Genomic DNA, 16,610 nt, shown 5'->3' on the forward strand with positions numbered 1-16,610 from the left:
TGTTTCCACAACGTTTTATTGTTCTACAATCACTCGTTTTTTATGAGCGGGGGGCCCCTCTCAAGTAATAAAAGTTTAATTACAAGCATTCTGTACATTGCGTCCCGAAGTAGCGAATCAACAGTTTTTCTTCTGGTGATGTGTTGTCCTTACGATGTTATCGTCATTATTGACATTCCGCTATTAAGATGGCTGAAAAGGCACTTCCCGAATCTAATAAACTGAAAAAATTTGCCTTCTTTTCCATTCCCCCTCCCCTTTCTCCCGTTTTTCTTTTGAATTTCCCCTGTTTCGTTTTCGCTTTTCCTTTTGCAACACATTACTTGCTCGTGGCATATGTTCCATACACTAGGTCCAATTTCTCATATATTTTCTTCAACTCATTTTGCAGAATGGTATGAGACTTTACGCATCTTCCTAGTGTTTTCACACTAACCATAAGCGACAGTCCACAGATGTAAATCTCCTTCAACGTTTTGAGTTATACACAACGTGGTACGCTTCGACACTCCTGTCCATACGCAAAACTATAAGCAAAGACACTTTTTAGATGCATTTCCATTTCCATGTCTACTCACAAAATTCTGTCGGCGTAACGTAGTAAACAGTAAATAAATGACACAGAAGATCTAGAGAGCATCGTAATGTTAGAATTCTTTACCAACTGTTAGAGATTTCACACTGGTGTGGCCTTCTGAGTAAGAGTATACATGTACATACTCGGCAAGCTATCTGGATATATGTGTGCGCGGAGGCTACTTCCAGCGCCGCTATCACTTTCACCCTTACCTGTTCAATTCGCGAATGCTGCAAGGCAGAAACGACTGTTGCTCAACCTCCGAGTGAGCTCCAGTTTCTCTCATCGTTACTTTATGGTCTTTCCGCGAGATACAGAGAACGTAGCCCTCGCGGGATTTTTACAATAGATCACATCGCGATGCACAACGTCTCTCTTGTGACATATGCCTCTCGAGGTAGATGACAATCTCTACAACGCTTTCGCTCTTAGAAAACGTACCTGAGACGATGTGTGCTGCCGTTCTTTGGATCTTCTCTATCTCCTCTATCAGTACTATCTGGTAAGAGATCCAGATCGATATGAAATTTGATGTAAGTGGATATGTTGCAACAGTTTCTTTTACAGCAGTTTTTGCAGTATGAATGTGTGCATAATGTTTACTTCCAACAGGACGGAGCATCATGCCACTCCGACATAAATTTGCGTACGATTTTGTCGATGTGTTTCCTGTAAGAAGGACTGTGCGCACAGGACCCACGATCTGGACAGTGCTTTCTCTCTACCTCACATCCATGGACAGCTTCGTCTCCAAATTGATCAAGGAACGTGTGTTTCGCTGACACCGTACCAACTCACTGGCAGAAATCAGAGACTGAGCTAGACAAGATACTGCAGCTATAACACCACAAATACTCCAAGATGTCATTTGTGCCAAAGCGCAGATGGGAGTTTTGTCAGAATGTGAATTGTGTTCACGTTGAATGTAATATACAATAAACATATGCCTCTATAAATAATAAGTATCGATGTATAAGACATTCTCGAACTTCTTGCCGTGTCAATTCAGAGTAAAACCTCGAGATTTCCACGGTTACCTCCATTGTCTTCGTCAGGAGCAATTGACTGTCAAAACTGTTTTTTTTTCTTTTTTTCCTTTATTGGATTTCGATCCCTGCACAATACGCTACTCTGCAGCCTACAGAAAAGTTAAAAAATAGAATTAGGAGATATAACAATAAAAGCAGGCGATAAAATGGCGACTGTTAAAAACTGAAACAAGGCGAAAAAGTTGCGAAGAAAACATAAAAACAAAAGGTCGGTGACACTGATTAAAACACATAGTAAGTAGACAGGTACAATTAAAAAATACAGTGACAGCCTGGTTTCTGTTCTCAACAGTTAAAAACACGCCTAGCGACAGTATGGTGGCTGTTTGCAACACTGACAGGGGACGCACAACACTGAACATTCACTTAAAACAGCACTATAGAGGCGACATGGTGGCAGATGGGGGTGGGGGAGGAGGGCCCGGACTGATGAGGGGGAATAAAAGGGGGGAGGAGAGGAAAAGAAAAAAGGAGGGGAGCTGATGGAGGGAAGGGACATAGAAAAAAACGGGGGCCAGGGCGGGAAGGAGTGGGGAAGGGAGTGGAGGGGAAAGCAAAAGGACTCGGGGGAGAGAAGGGCGTCAGAGAGAGTGTAGGAGGGGAAAAAAACAGAATGGAAGGGGGCCAGAGGGAGCTCAGGAAAAGGACAGAGTGAGGGAGGGGGAGGTGAGGATCAGAGTTGATAGCAGGGATAAATAAAGAGAGAGCATCATCTGGGAGGGGGAGTTGATGGAAGCCACCTTGGAAAAGAAGATGAAGTGTGTAGAGGTGGGGGATAGGGGAAACACAATGGTGAAGGCACAACAGGAGAGGAGCAACCAGGGGATGAGGGGGATCAAGTCGTTGGGAGGTGTAGAGGACGCAGATATGCTCGAAGAAAATGAGCAGATGGGGGAAAGGAATCAGATTATAGAGGATCCGCATGAGGGACGGGAGACATATACGGAAGGCGAAGCGGAGTGCATGGTGCTCGAGGATCTGGAGGGACTTACAGAATTTTGGGGAAGGGGGGGAGTGGATATCCAGGCAGGACTGGCATAACAGAGGATGGGACGGATTAAGGATTTCAGGTGTGGAGGAAGGTAGAGGGGTTCAACCCCCATGTCCAGCAAGAGATGAGTTTAAGGAGTTGGAGGTGGTTGTGGGCTTTGGATTGGATAGAGCGGAGATGAGGGATCCAGGTGAGTTGATGGTCAGTGGTGAGTCCAAGGTAGGTGAGGGTGGAGGAGTTAAAAATGCTGCTGTGGTGATCTTATGTAGCCCAAAGATGGCTTCTGAGTGGTCAATAATCACGTCATGCTATCGCATATTGTGTCAATACCTGCGCTGGTGCCGCCACCAGCCTCACTGCAGAGTTAACATTGCGACGAATGTCTCTGGCTCTTCTTTCCACCGAGAGCTCGCTTCCACGCACCGCTAAGATTATAACATCTGTCACAGTTGAAGACTTTCTCACACATTCACATTTCTATAGCCTCTTTAACTACAGAGTCCCAGTATATGGTAGCCTGGAACTAAACTTTTGTTTAGTCAAACAGTATTTTATTTTTGTTTGAGAGGCTCTGCTCAGCAACTGCAAATTTCTTCACTTATCGATTTTTAATATGCCTGTGCTGTTCTGCACAGTGGTCGGAAACGGTGCGGGTGGACTGACCGATGTAATTGCTTCCGCACTCACAAGGGATGTTGTAAATCCCAGGAATCCTGACGCTGAGACTGTCCTTAACAGCGTTTAGCATCTCCTTTATCTTCTTAGATAGTCGGCAAATAATATGATATCTCGTCTTCCGAGGACTCTGCCCATTTTGCTGGATGTAGCGCCGCAGAAGGGAAGGAATGCAATCGGTGGCTCTTCACGTGAATAATCACCATTTTCACGTTTCGTTTTCTTGGAGAACGCTGACTTCATATCACGTGACCCATAGCCGTTCTTTAGGAACACAATACTTCAGGTCATTAATTTCGGAATGCAAGTGGTCCTCGTCAGAAACGATATTTGCTGTGTGTACCAGTGTATTTAAAGCTGCTCTCTTCTTGAGAGTGCGGTGAAAACTCTCAGTGTGCGTCGGCCTGCGATACAATGAGTGACCGAGACGTTCATCCGGCTTTCGTTGTGCCAAAACATCTAAAAATGGCAGCCTTCCATTTTTCGGTGTCTGACAGAGAACTAGATGTTTGGATTCACGGTGTTGATATGTTCGTGGAAGTGCTCGAGAGTTTCTATGCCTTGTGGCCGGACAGTAAAAGCGACATCATTATAACAAGAAATTGAATTCGGACGAAGGGGAACCAAATTTAACGCACTTTTCTCAAAACATTCCATGAAACAGTTGGCCAGTGCTGGAGACAATGGAGAACCCACAGCCATTCCGTCCGTCATTTCGTAAGTTTACCGTCGTACAAGAAGTAGGTGGTCGTCATAAAATGTCGGAACAACTTTATCTTCTCAGGAGCAAAACTGCACTTTCATCCAGGTTCTTGTCCGACAGACTGAAGACAGTGCGTGCCTTTCCATGAAATGCCTCTGATCTTTGCGTGGTTGAAAGTCGCTCAGATTTCTTTGTCTATTTCGCCTTTGTATTGCTATGGTGAGTTATAAGCTGCCGTCCACATATCGACCCAGTCCCAGTCCCAGTCGACAGATCAGAGGAGTACAGATAAAAAGAGATCGCAATTATATGAACTTGCATGCATTAGTATCTTCATACATTCTTGTCGTATCCTTTTTTTGACGATGGCCAGGATGGTCTTCCGTAAAATGTTATTCATTCTTGCCGACCTTATATGATGGTTAACCGCAGCAAACCGGGCGCGATCTCCTTATCCCGAAAGCCTTGCAGAAGAAATGCCAAATTATTCCGCGACTGTGCTTATTTTACGCGCAGCTTCTCCGGTTGACGAACCTGGAGCGTAATGCCCTCTACGTAGAGCAAAGTTATATGAGAACGAAATCTTTGGTGACGGCACTGTTGTATAAAACATTCTCGGACTTCTTGCCGCATCAATTCAGGGTGAAACCTCGAGCTTTCTCAAATAATAATAATAGATAGTTTATTTCTGAACCCCGTGCATTTCGAGCAATCAATTACGAAGCTCCTGCACCCGTTGCAGTCTCCTGTGCACTGTGAGATGTGGCTAACAGAGACGCTCCATTGCAACGGGCTACTTGTTTTCAAGCAGTAAAGTGGGCCTTGTACTGTTGCAGCGTGGCCCATCTGTTCCTTGCTACAATCGAAAGTTAACGGGCGGTGAGCCTTCTCATCCACACGTCGTTGACCTCGGCACTTGACCCTTGCAATGACTGCTTTGTCTGAATGGAGGCACTCGAGACAAGCTTGACACCACGGCGTGTGAATAGCTCGGTGCCTCCGAGACAGCTAGGTTGATTTAGAGTTGATAAAGCCACAAATGAGCTCTGCTCTTTGATCATAGCGTGCATGATACGACGGAAGGCGTTCCATACAATTCCTCTATGTCACCTAATGAAAATTCGGTCGCGCGGATTATCGTAACAACTTTGGGAATGAATTTAAGTGTCCCCACCAAATACACATAGCGTGTCATTCTTAACGGAGATAAATCTTGAGATGTAAAAGTAACGTCGGGGCACCGAGAGAGCGTGTCATAGAACCATTGCTTTTCACAACATATGTAAATAAGCTAGTGGATAACGTCGGAAATTCTGTCTGGATGATGCTGCCCAATACAGATAAGTCACAACACTAGAAGTTTTGCCGAAATGCAGGAAGGCCTGCGGATGTTCGATGATTAGCGTGGGGAGTGGTAGTCGATCCCCACCGTAAACAAATGTGACGTATAAATAGGCTGGAAGACCCGATACTGTACCACTACGCTATTTCCGAACAATCACTCTAAGCAGTCGCATACTCGGGGGCATGCCTATAGAGCGATTTAAGGTGGAACGTCCATATAAAACTAATCACAGACGAGGCGAATGCAACGCTAGGGTTCATTGGAAGTGTGTCCACCCATGGAGGAGTTTTCGATGAGGGGGCCATAGATTTTGTCAATTTATATTCCCATCAACCCATTAAGTTTGGGGAACTCTCGCTGGAATTCCAGGTGCTCCACTTGTGGCGCATCAGCCCAGATGATGCAGTTATGTTAGCTAATTCTTCCACGAAGGTTGCCTCGTCGCTGAAGAGCATCTGGTGATCATGCTGCGATTTGCATCTGCTTCAGGCAGATCCTGGCATATGTTCAAACGCTCTTTCAAATCCTCGTCATGTAATTGGTGGATAACCTAATTATGGTACGGTGTTTTCCTTAGTAAGCACCGAGCGAGGTGGGGCAGTGGTAGGACACTGGACTCGCATTCGGGAGGACGACGGTTCAATCCCGCGTCCGGCCATCCTGATTTAGGTTTTCCGTGATTTCCCTAGATCACTCCAGGCAAATGCCGGGATGGTTCCTTTGAAAGGGTACGGCCGACTTCCTTCCCCATCCTTCCCTAATCCGAGCTTGTGCTCCGTCTCTAATGACCTCGTTGTCGACGGGACGTTAAACACCGATATCCTCCTCCTCCTTAGTAAGCGTCACAGAACTTTATGCACCATTGCCCGTGGACTGTTGAGTTTCTCCGACAATCGTCGCACCGACTTTGGACTGCGTTCAATGGCTGTCCTAATGTCTTCAATTTGTTCAGCAGAGGTTGATGGCAGCCTTGTACGGTCTCGTTTTTAATGGTGTCAGTGCACTTAAACTTGTTCACTAAGTGTTGAACTGTCTAATAGGGAAGTTGAGGTTTATGGAATCGGCGATCAAACCTCATTCGAATTTCGCAGCATGACAACCTCTGCAACTTCTTCGTCACATTGGCTATCTTCTTCTGCATATTTAAAATCACACTCGTTCACATGCCTAAAACAACAGAACACGCGTTTGTCGGTGCCACGAGGCCAATCCATCGTTTTCAGCTACAACTACAATTTTTGCATTTACAGTGCACTAGCTTCCTTAACTATATCTATATCGATCTATATCTATATCTACATCCATATCTATATCTATGCATCTCATCTATACACCACCGTTTTATACAAAACTGACGTGTAAATTCTGGAAACAGGATTGAAAAGTGATTTCTGACTGTCGGGGAAAGATTAATGTCGATACACACCGATGTCGGCGCCCGTAGACCATTCTAATGAGTTGGAGAAATCTTTATTGGAACGTCATTACAACATCAGTCTCAAAGATGGTACGATGCACCTATCTTTTGTTAGTTAGTCACATATTCCATAGATTATTTGAAGGATCCATTTATCGAAATGAGGTAAAAAAGTCAGTTCACAGGATATGTATACATGATTAGTGCTAACGTTAATGAAGATATTTTTTATTTTACTGGCTGCCAGTTTTGAAGTACACATTTTTCATTAGAAAAGAAAGAGTTGTCTAGGATAAATGAGAAATTATTTTTAATTAGATATAGATCTTGACTTGCTACCTGACAGTCATTTTATGTTATTGGGCAAATGATCAAAAATGTTTGTTGTTCCATATTGAACTCCTCTCTGAGCCACAAACAGCTTTAAAAATAGGTAAAAGAGTAATTTTTCCCTCTAGTGATGTGTGTACATCACTGATCTTAAATTGTGATGGATTATTTTTGACGAATTTCGTCAGCGAAAATGTGTATTATGATTCTGCAGGTACAATGCCTAGCTCCTTGAAAAGTTACCTACATGACATCCGTGTGTGAACATCACATATTGTTCTTATTGCTCGTTTACGTGCAATCAATATTTACTTTCTAAGTGATAAGTCACCCCAAAAATTAAATTATTCTGCATTACAATACTGACTGGAAATACGCAAAATATGTGAGGAGATTGATACTTTTTCTTCTAAGATTAGCTGTTTTACGAAGAGCAAAAGTAGCTGAACTCAGTAGTTTGAGAAGCTCAGTAATATGCTTCTTTGGGTTCGAGTTTTCAGCAGGACACACACCGAAGAATTTGGAGCATTCTGCTCTACTTACTGAGTCGTGATCAGGTGCTACATCAATTGTTTGGATGACTATGTGTTTTGCACAACTGAATGTAGTACTTTTTTTCAAAATTTAGGGAGAGTCCATTTTCAGAGAACACTTAATAATTCTTTGGAAAATACATATATTGACTCTTCTGTTGCGTACTCTCTAATGGGATTTACTATGACGCTAGCATCATCTGCAAAAAATAACAATTTTGCTTGTTGAATGTTAAGTTTGAAAGTCATTCACATATATGATGAGTAGGAGGGGACCCAAAATTTAACCTTGTGGTTCCTCCTTTGTGATTTTTGCCCCCATCTCTAAGGTTTTCTACTTTTACTACTTTGTCCAAATTATTCAGCACAAGACTTTGCATTCTGTTTGTCAAGTATGATTGAAATCAGCTGCGTGTAAAGCCATTAGTTCCATAAAACTTGAGTTTTTCTAAGAGAGTATCATCATCTCCACAATGGAAGGCCTTGGAGAGATCACAAAAAGAACCAACTGGCAGCATATTATTATGTAAGGCTTGTAGTATTTGATGAGTGAATGTATAAATAGCATTCTCACTCAAGCGACCTTTCTGGAATCTGAACTATATGTGCACAGTAAATTTTTTTCATTTAAGTGTGTGACTACTCTTGAGTACAATAGTTTTTCAAATATTTTGGCAAAAGATATCAGTAAGCAAACTGGACGATAGTTGGTTAAGGCTGCCTTGTACTTTTCTGCACATTTTAACATGTCTGGGAAAATTCTCTGTGCCAGTGAGGAATTGCATATATCACCAAGGACATTATTTATTAAGTCGTAGCTTTTCAGAATTCTGTTTCAAATTCCATCAAATCCACAAGAGATTTTATGTTTTGGAATTTTTATAATCGTCTTAATTTCAGTGATGGATATTGTTGCTACTTCTAGTTGCTCGAAGATTTGTGGAACGACGTTTCTAATATATTCTCTTGCTTCTTCAGCTGAACTACTTAATCATACATTTGCTGATACGTTTAGAAAGTGACTGTTAAAAGTACTTGCAACTTGTGAATTGTCAGTCACAACTCTGTCATTTAGTGTAAGTGCTGTGGAATCTTGTACGCTGATTGGCTGTCCTGCCTCCCAATTGACAATGTCCCATAGATTTTTAATCCTATTATATGCTTTATTTATTTCTGTCAGGACAGTCACACATCTTGACAGTTTAATGACTTTATGTAGTCTTCAAGTAAAGTCGGATCTTGACCTACTCTGGCCTTCATGTAAATTTCCGGTCTTCCTCTTACATGAGATTTTAATTCCTTCGTTATCCACAGCTTACTTGTTCTTCTAATAGATCTTTTGGATAATTTTGTAGGAAAGCAGTTTCAAATATTGACACAAATGTGCTATGGAATAAATTAAATTTGACATTAACATCTCTTTCTACATATATCTCATCCCATATCACCCCTTTCACTTCACTCCTAAAACATTGCATCCTGTTCTCATTAATAAGCCTCACCTATGCCCAACGATAGTGAATACTGGCCCAACTGAAAACGGCGATCGTGAAAAACTTATATAAGGATAACTAGAGATCTGGCAAGATCTTTTATGGTCGACATTAGCTATTATTTGCTTTAATTAAGCGTCGTAATACAAGGTGAGATTCATTTGGTAAAAGAGGTTGCGGACAAGACCGATGGAAAAGTAAGCTACAAGTTCATCACATGGAACGTATTCCGTAACTCAAGGCAGTCATTGTTACTAGAACATTTTATCATGAGTTCTCAAAGTGATTCCAAGAGCCTGCACGACTGAAGACCGATATTAGAGTAGATGCACTAAATAGCTGCTTATAATAAGCAATCTTTATTTACGATAGGCTGTTTCAGCTTTATCATCATTTTCAAGTACCTGCTATTACAATTTTGGTGAGAACATTTACTGATGTGAATGTCATTTATATTAAAGTATCTGTATTTTACTCAACGTCTAGACTCATGTGACTTCCATATTACGTCGTTAGTCGACTGTCTTACAACTGTCGTTGTTTTAATAAGATGGTAAATGAAGTCAATATGTTGAAAATAAAATGTTAACTACGGTGTGACCGTAGTTTGACAGTTCCACTCTTACGACGCTATATATTTACAAAGATTGTGCAGATGAATAGCGATATTATTTTATTAACTAAATATTTTTTGCAATAGTCTTTGGTTGTTGCATATTTTATTTCCGATTATCCATTTTCGTGTTCTAAAAGTTCAATATAGTTTTTGAGGTAGTACTTGTGTCTAAATTCAGTATGTTCGTTTAATAATTCCTATGGGTATTTTCTCGTATACATATACTGTAGATTTCTAATTCCTCAAGAATGTTCATGGTAAAACCTTTTGGTATTCTGTGAAGAATCTGGAGTGAATTGTCGATCGTATCAGCAGTGTGATTTTGTTTTTTCAAGTGTAAAAAGAAGCTCGAAAGATTTATATTCGCTGTCTCTAATGTTTTCATTATACCCCATGTTAAAATTTCTTCCTGTTTGGCCAATGTGAAAGCTATTACAGTTACCACATGTGATTTTAAATATGGCTGGATTATCATATTTCGATGTTCTAGTGGTGGCGGAACGTAGTTTTATTGAAAAGTTGTTACTGGTTCGAAAGGTTGGTTGAATATTTGTAGCTTTAAAAAGTGCCGTAATTCTGTTGGAGTTTCTTCCAGCTTGAGCACCAATGTAGCACCCGGCTCAGCGATCTTCTGTTCAATCCAGGAATTTACAGGACTTTCATAAACTCAGAAGCTATACCCTCTACTGCACAGACAAGCTGCTAAAGTTTTTCCAGTGTTCGGTTCAACACATGTGTGCGAAAGTTTTTTTTTCTGTTATGAAAGTCCTGACAACATTTGGGTTAATAGATTTTAACCTGCAGACCCTATATGTTTCACTGTATCAAGAACCACAGTACCAAATATATTACGTATTATAAAATCAAAATATGTGTAGATCTATAAACACCACAACTTAATGTTAAAAGCCTAAATGTAAAGCTTTTCGTAATTGTGATCACCGTACTAGCACTGTTGCTTGGGTAGAAATATAAAATGTTGAAAATAAACACACGTGAAGAAATGCTGCCAACATAAGTATTCTGCTGTACTTGTCTCTTATAAGCAGGTGGCCCCTGTTGCAAACACAAGATTCCCGCGTGTTCTGCCTTCGACATATAACGGTCTCGCTCACAGAACTACTCGGAATAGCGCAGTGGTGGGGGAATCCAGCGCTGAGCAGACTCAGCTGTGGTCGTGGAGCGCGAACACATCCTGTGAGTGCAGATCTTGGCCGTGTCTGGTGTGAGCAGCCGAGGAACCCAGGGGGCGGCGACGTCTGTCGGGTTTAAAATATCGTGCAAGATGCTGAAGACGGGTCCATATCTGATCTACACTTTTTGTACTATCATTGTAATGGTTCCATGCTCCAAACAGACCTGGGTGCCCTTCCGACACTCAGGGAATTTTAATCCAGAATTAAACCCGGGCCGCTGAAACATGTCACTTCAACGTCACTTCCCAACTGCCGTAGAGAATGCGGAACGCCAGGCGCCTCGTCTTCAACAGCGCCGAACAAAAGCCGGTTCCGGCGTAGACGCTACCACGTTGCCGGCTTCCTTGTAAACATTGTATGTTAGTACGCGAACGTCTGGTGTTGTGTTACGTCATCGACTACAGTTTTTGTTTGTTAAACAATGTCACCAAGACGATGTCGTTCACCAAGCGACAATCCGTTGCGCCGTGGAGTGGCATTAAATAGTCAGGCTTTGGAATTGCTACGGAGGACGCGTGAGTTTAACGAGCAAGAAAAAGAAATTGTTTATGTTCATGGGCATGCGTCGATTCCTGCCGATAAAGTTTTAGAGCGTACCTCGGAAACTCTAGGACACAGTGAAAGAACAGTTATAAGGAAAGGGGTGCTACTTCAAGACTTACAAGACAGTGAAGTAAATAGTGTGGAATAAAGCCCGTATGGGAGAAAGAGTGTGTTTTTAAGTACTCCGGGAAAGAAAAAAAAGCAGCCTCGTCCTGTTACAGATATTTGATTCTTTCCAATCCGATGCAATTCGTCGGCACAAATACGGATACTATAAAAGTAAAGAATACCCCACAATAGAGAAGTTGCTAATTTCTTTAAAAGAAAGTGAACTTTTTTCAGGGGGAAAAGTCAGTTAAGACGATATTATAAAGTATGGGCTTCCTTTTTAAAAACTTAGCTGACGAAAACTGTTATTCGAAAAAGCTGATGTCGTTGCAGCTCGCACCATTTCTTACACAAAATTGTAGGAAAGGACATACACTCAGTCATATTGTTAGACGAAACCTGGGCCAACACTGGAGAATCAGTTGATAAATGCTGGACGGATGATACTCAGAATAGAAGCGGTCATCAGCCAACAGGAAGAGGATTCCGATTAATTGTGGCCCATGCAGGATCTTCAGACGGCTTTGTGCCTGAAGGAATTTTAGTTTTTCGGTCGAAAACAACTGGTGACTATCATGAGGTTACGGACCACCCAAGGTTTCTACAGCGGTTTTTAATTTGTTGCTCCAGTTCAGTGTTCCGACAGTGTTTGTGATGGACAATGCACCGTACCATTCCATGATTTTATATAAAACTTCCACCACTAGTGACCGTAAAGAAACTATGGTGCAGTGGTTGCAGGCGAGAGACATTGCTGCGGACATGAGCATGACAAAACTGCTGTTGTACTCACTTGTGAAACAAAATAAGCCTGTGATGCCTAAATACGTTGTAGATGAAATTGCAATCGAACAGGGTTACTTGGTAATTAGGTTACCGCCTTATCACTCCCATTTTAATCCAATTTAATTGGTTTGGAGTAAAGTCAAGGCGTACATTAGAAGTAACAACAAGAGTTTTACTACAACAGAAGTGGAAAGACTGTTACGTGAAGGTCTTGCTACTGTAGACGCTACCTCATGGAGGAAATGTAGACCATGTTGTTAAATTCATAAGAGACGCACAGACTATAGATGGCATTATAAATGAAAACGAACAATTGATGATTTCTCTTAATGATGATGATGACAAAGACAACGGTTTTGGCGCCGATTCCGATGACAGAACTGGATGAAATTGCGCCATTGATATCGTAAATTGGTGAGTGTAAATGTATACAGAATGAATTCTTTCTCTCTGCAATCTGGTAGGCTATGCATGTTTTTGCTTTATTCCTTTCTATAAGTGTGAATAGTGTGTTCTTTGTTTTGCATAGGTTTACATTATTATACGGTGTTTTACGTGCAGCTGTTACGGTAACAATTTGTATTGACTTTTCATAGATATTGTCATTAACTTCGTGTGTTTTTATTTCCCGGTTTCATATACTATCAAACACTTAGTCTCCGTCGTCGTTCTCTCCACTGTTAGAAAAACGTACTTTGTTGCACTTAACGTATAAATGCTGATTGTAGCTTACATTTACGAAACGTACTTCCGAGTTGTGGGCGTGTGCGGTGGCAGCTATTGCAACCTCGCAGTCGCAATATAGCCAACCACACGCGAACTGCCAAGTGACATGTGTCACCGGCCCGGGTATATGTTATATTATCACTCTTAATATAGTCTGGAAATGTGAATGCGGGTCGTCTGCTGACGTATGCGTGGCCTGTCTGCTGTGGGTTCTACGAATGTGGAGATGCAGTTTAGTCAACCACTGTAAAAAGTAGAGTGCGACTGCACTGGACCAGAGAGACACAAGTTCCCCGCGCTCTAGCAGGTCCCTTTAGGTTGGCAAATAGCCGCTGTCAGACTCTCTGAGCCCTTCCGGCCACCGTGTGTGGACCCCGGACGAGAGGAGACGATTAGGCATTCCCTGCTCAGATTCTGGTGAGTATAGACACTCTGCGTGCTGGCTCCTATAGTCATCTTATTTAGGACATACAATCAGGTTGCATAAAATTTCTATTTATTTTTTTTGTTTCACTGATGACGGGCCAGCATTCCATATAACCGTACCATTAAGTAAATTGAGTGATAAAGGAGTTATTTTCATAATTATATTAAATAAAATGTTGTTATTACATAAAATTCTTTGTCTCACAGCAACGTCTTATTTCCGTTACCTCTCCAGTTAAGTTATTCAAACTTTCAACTTAACCAATAATCAGAAATTTTGTAGCGATATTTGCTCATGAAAACGGTCGTAGGCATCTTTCACAAAAGACACAGGTGCCCTCTTCAAGTTGAGGATGCCTGCCAAGGCTTTGCGGAAAGCAAGTACCATGCATCATCTAGATTGTGATGGTATGGTCTTCGAGCACCACAGCCTGTCTGTCGCTTTGGATACAGGGTTTCTCCCAGTTCTCTGTTACTTCGTTCTTTGTCATTCAGACTTCTTGGATAACACTGGAAGCGTCTGCTCAACTATGTCGACGTTACATCTTGAAGCTGGGGAGTTTATAGATTTTTTTTCATTTTCTGACGAAAAACAGTTGTTTATAGCAATAAATTGATGCAACATAGATATGATCTCACAGTTGTCTGTCACTTCGTTCCTTGTCGTTGAGATTTGTTGGATCACACTAGAAAACTGTGTCGAAATACGAGAGTGAGTTAAATGAAAACCTTAAATTTGAAACAAAAAATCGAAATTTCGCGCCGTAATCCTGTAAGTTGGTAAGCGTGCTACAAACAGAGTGCAGAACGGCCTGTAGGTGGCAGCATAGTGCAAATGCACACATACCGTCGCAGTATCAGTTTAAAGATGGCCGCCCCACTTGCGACTAGCACCAGGGAAGAACAGGTTCTGTTATTCGGTTTTTGCGTGAAACCCATTGAAATTCAGCGACGAATGAAGGTTCAGTACGGTGATGCATGTTTGTCACAGCAGCAAGTCTACGAATGGAGTGGGAAGTTCGCAAATGGTGTGACTTCTGTGGAAGATGCTCCTCGTCCAGGTCGGGCACAACGCGTTGTGACTCCACAGAACATTGCAGCAGCTGAAGCCATAGTGAAGGAAAACCGCCGAATGACACTGAATGACATTGCAGCATGTTTACAGATTAGTCATAGGTCAGCACACCACATTGTGCATGATGTGCTCCAGTTTCACGAAGTGTCTGCAAGATGGGTGCCACGACAGCTGACTCCTGAAATGAGAGAACGATGTGTTGACGCTTGTGAAGAACGTCTTCGGAGCTTTGAACGAGAAGGTGATGACTTCCTTGCAAGAATCGTTACTGGGGACGAACCCTGGGGTCACTTCCACCAACCGGAAACGAAGAGAGCGAGCAAGGAATGGCGCCATTCCTCATAACCAAAACCAAAGAAGTCTCGAACAGAACCATCAGCAGGGAAGGTTATGCTGACTCTCTTTTGGGACGAAAAAGGCGTCATTTTCGAGAATTACATGCCTAGAGGGACCACTGTCACTAGTGCATCACATCTCCTAAAAAATCATCTGCGGCCTGCAATCAAATCGAAGCGACGTGGATTGCTGTCAGCAGGTGTCCTTATGCAACATGACAATGCAAGGCCCCATACTGCCCGTACAACAGTTGCAACAATCACAGACCTGCATTTTGAGTGTCTTCCTTATCCACCATACTCACCAGACCTTGCCCAAAGTGATTTCCATATGTTCGCACCACTCAGAGACGCAATGGGAGGAAAGAAGTTCCGTTCCGATGAAGAGGTACGCCAGGCGGTGCGTGAGTGGTTGCGCGGACTACCGAAAGAATTTTTTTCTAAAGGAATTTATGCACTTTGTAAGCGCTAGGGGACTTGCATTGAGCGTGGGGGAGATTATGCTGAAAAGTGATACAGCTTTGTGCCACTGGTGCACAATAAATAATATTTAAAAAAATACTTGAGGTTTTCATTTGACTCACCCTCGTACATCATGCAGCTGGGACGTTTATTGATTTTTTTTCTTTTGATGAGAGAAAATATTTGAAACTTCCTGGCAGATTAAAACTATGTGCCGGACTGATACTCGAACTCGGGACCTTTGCCTTTCGCAGGCATGAGCTCTACCAACTGAACCACCCAAACACTAGTGCTAGTTCTGCAAGGTTCGCAGGAGAGCTTCTGTAAAGTTTGGAAGGTAGGAGACGAGGTACTGGCAGAAGTAAAGCTGTGAGGACGAGGTGTGAGTCGTGCTTGGGTAGGTCAGTTGGTAGAGCAATTGCCAATGAAAAGCAAAGGTCCCGAGCTCGAGTCTCGGTCCGGCACACAGTTTTAATCTGCCAGGAAGTTTTATATCAGCGCACACTCCGCTGCAGAGTGAAAACCTTATTCTGGAAGCATCCCCCAGGCTGTGGCTAAGCCATGTCTCCGCAATATCCTTTCTTTCAGGAGTGCTAGTTCTGAAAGGTTGGCAGGAGAGCTTCTGTAAAGTTTGGAAGGTAGGAGATGGGGTACTGGCAGAAGTAAAACTGTGAGGAGGTGCCGTGAGACGTGCTTGGGTAGCTCAGTTCGTAGAGCACTTGCCCGCGAAAGGAAAAGGTCCTCAGTTCGAGTCTCGGTCCGGCACACAGTTTTAATCTGCCAGAAAGTTTTATATCAGCGCACACTCCGCTGCAGAGTGAAAATCTCATTCGAGAAAATATTTGTTTGTAGCAAGAAGTTGGATCAGACATAGATATGATCTCAGCTGCATTTCTTTCTACCTCAGGTAACTCCTCAGCTACACAATTTAATAACACTATGTTGTACAACGCGTAAACCATTAATTCACTGCGGCTTCCCAGTAGTGCGAGACTAATTTTAGAGCCGTGATACACACGCTACATAGTCGTTACCCAAGACTAAAAATGTAATGTTGATCTGCTGCGCCACGAACAAGTACAGCCGTGGATTTGGAGAATTCTTGTAAATTTCGCCCTGCTATGGCTGGAAGGTAGTAGCTAAGGGCCCGATTGGCCCATCGCACGGCAGGCACGGGCAATGTTGATATTTTGCAAACGATTCTGCGAGGTAGGTTTACGACAC

This window comes from Schistocerca americana, chromosome 6 (genome assembly GCF_021461395.2).
Source record: "Schistocerca americana isolate TAMUIC-IGC-003095 chromosome 6, iqSchAmer2.1, whole genome shotgun sequence".
Classification (NCBI taxonomy): Eukaryota; Metazoa; Arthropoda; class Insecta; order Orthoptera; family Acrididae; genus Schistocerca; species Schistocerca americana.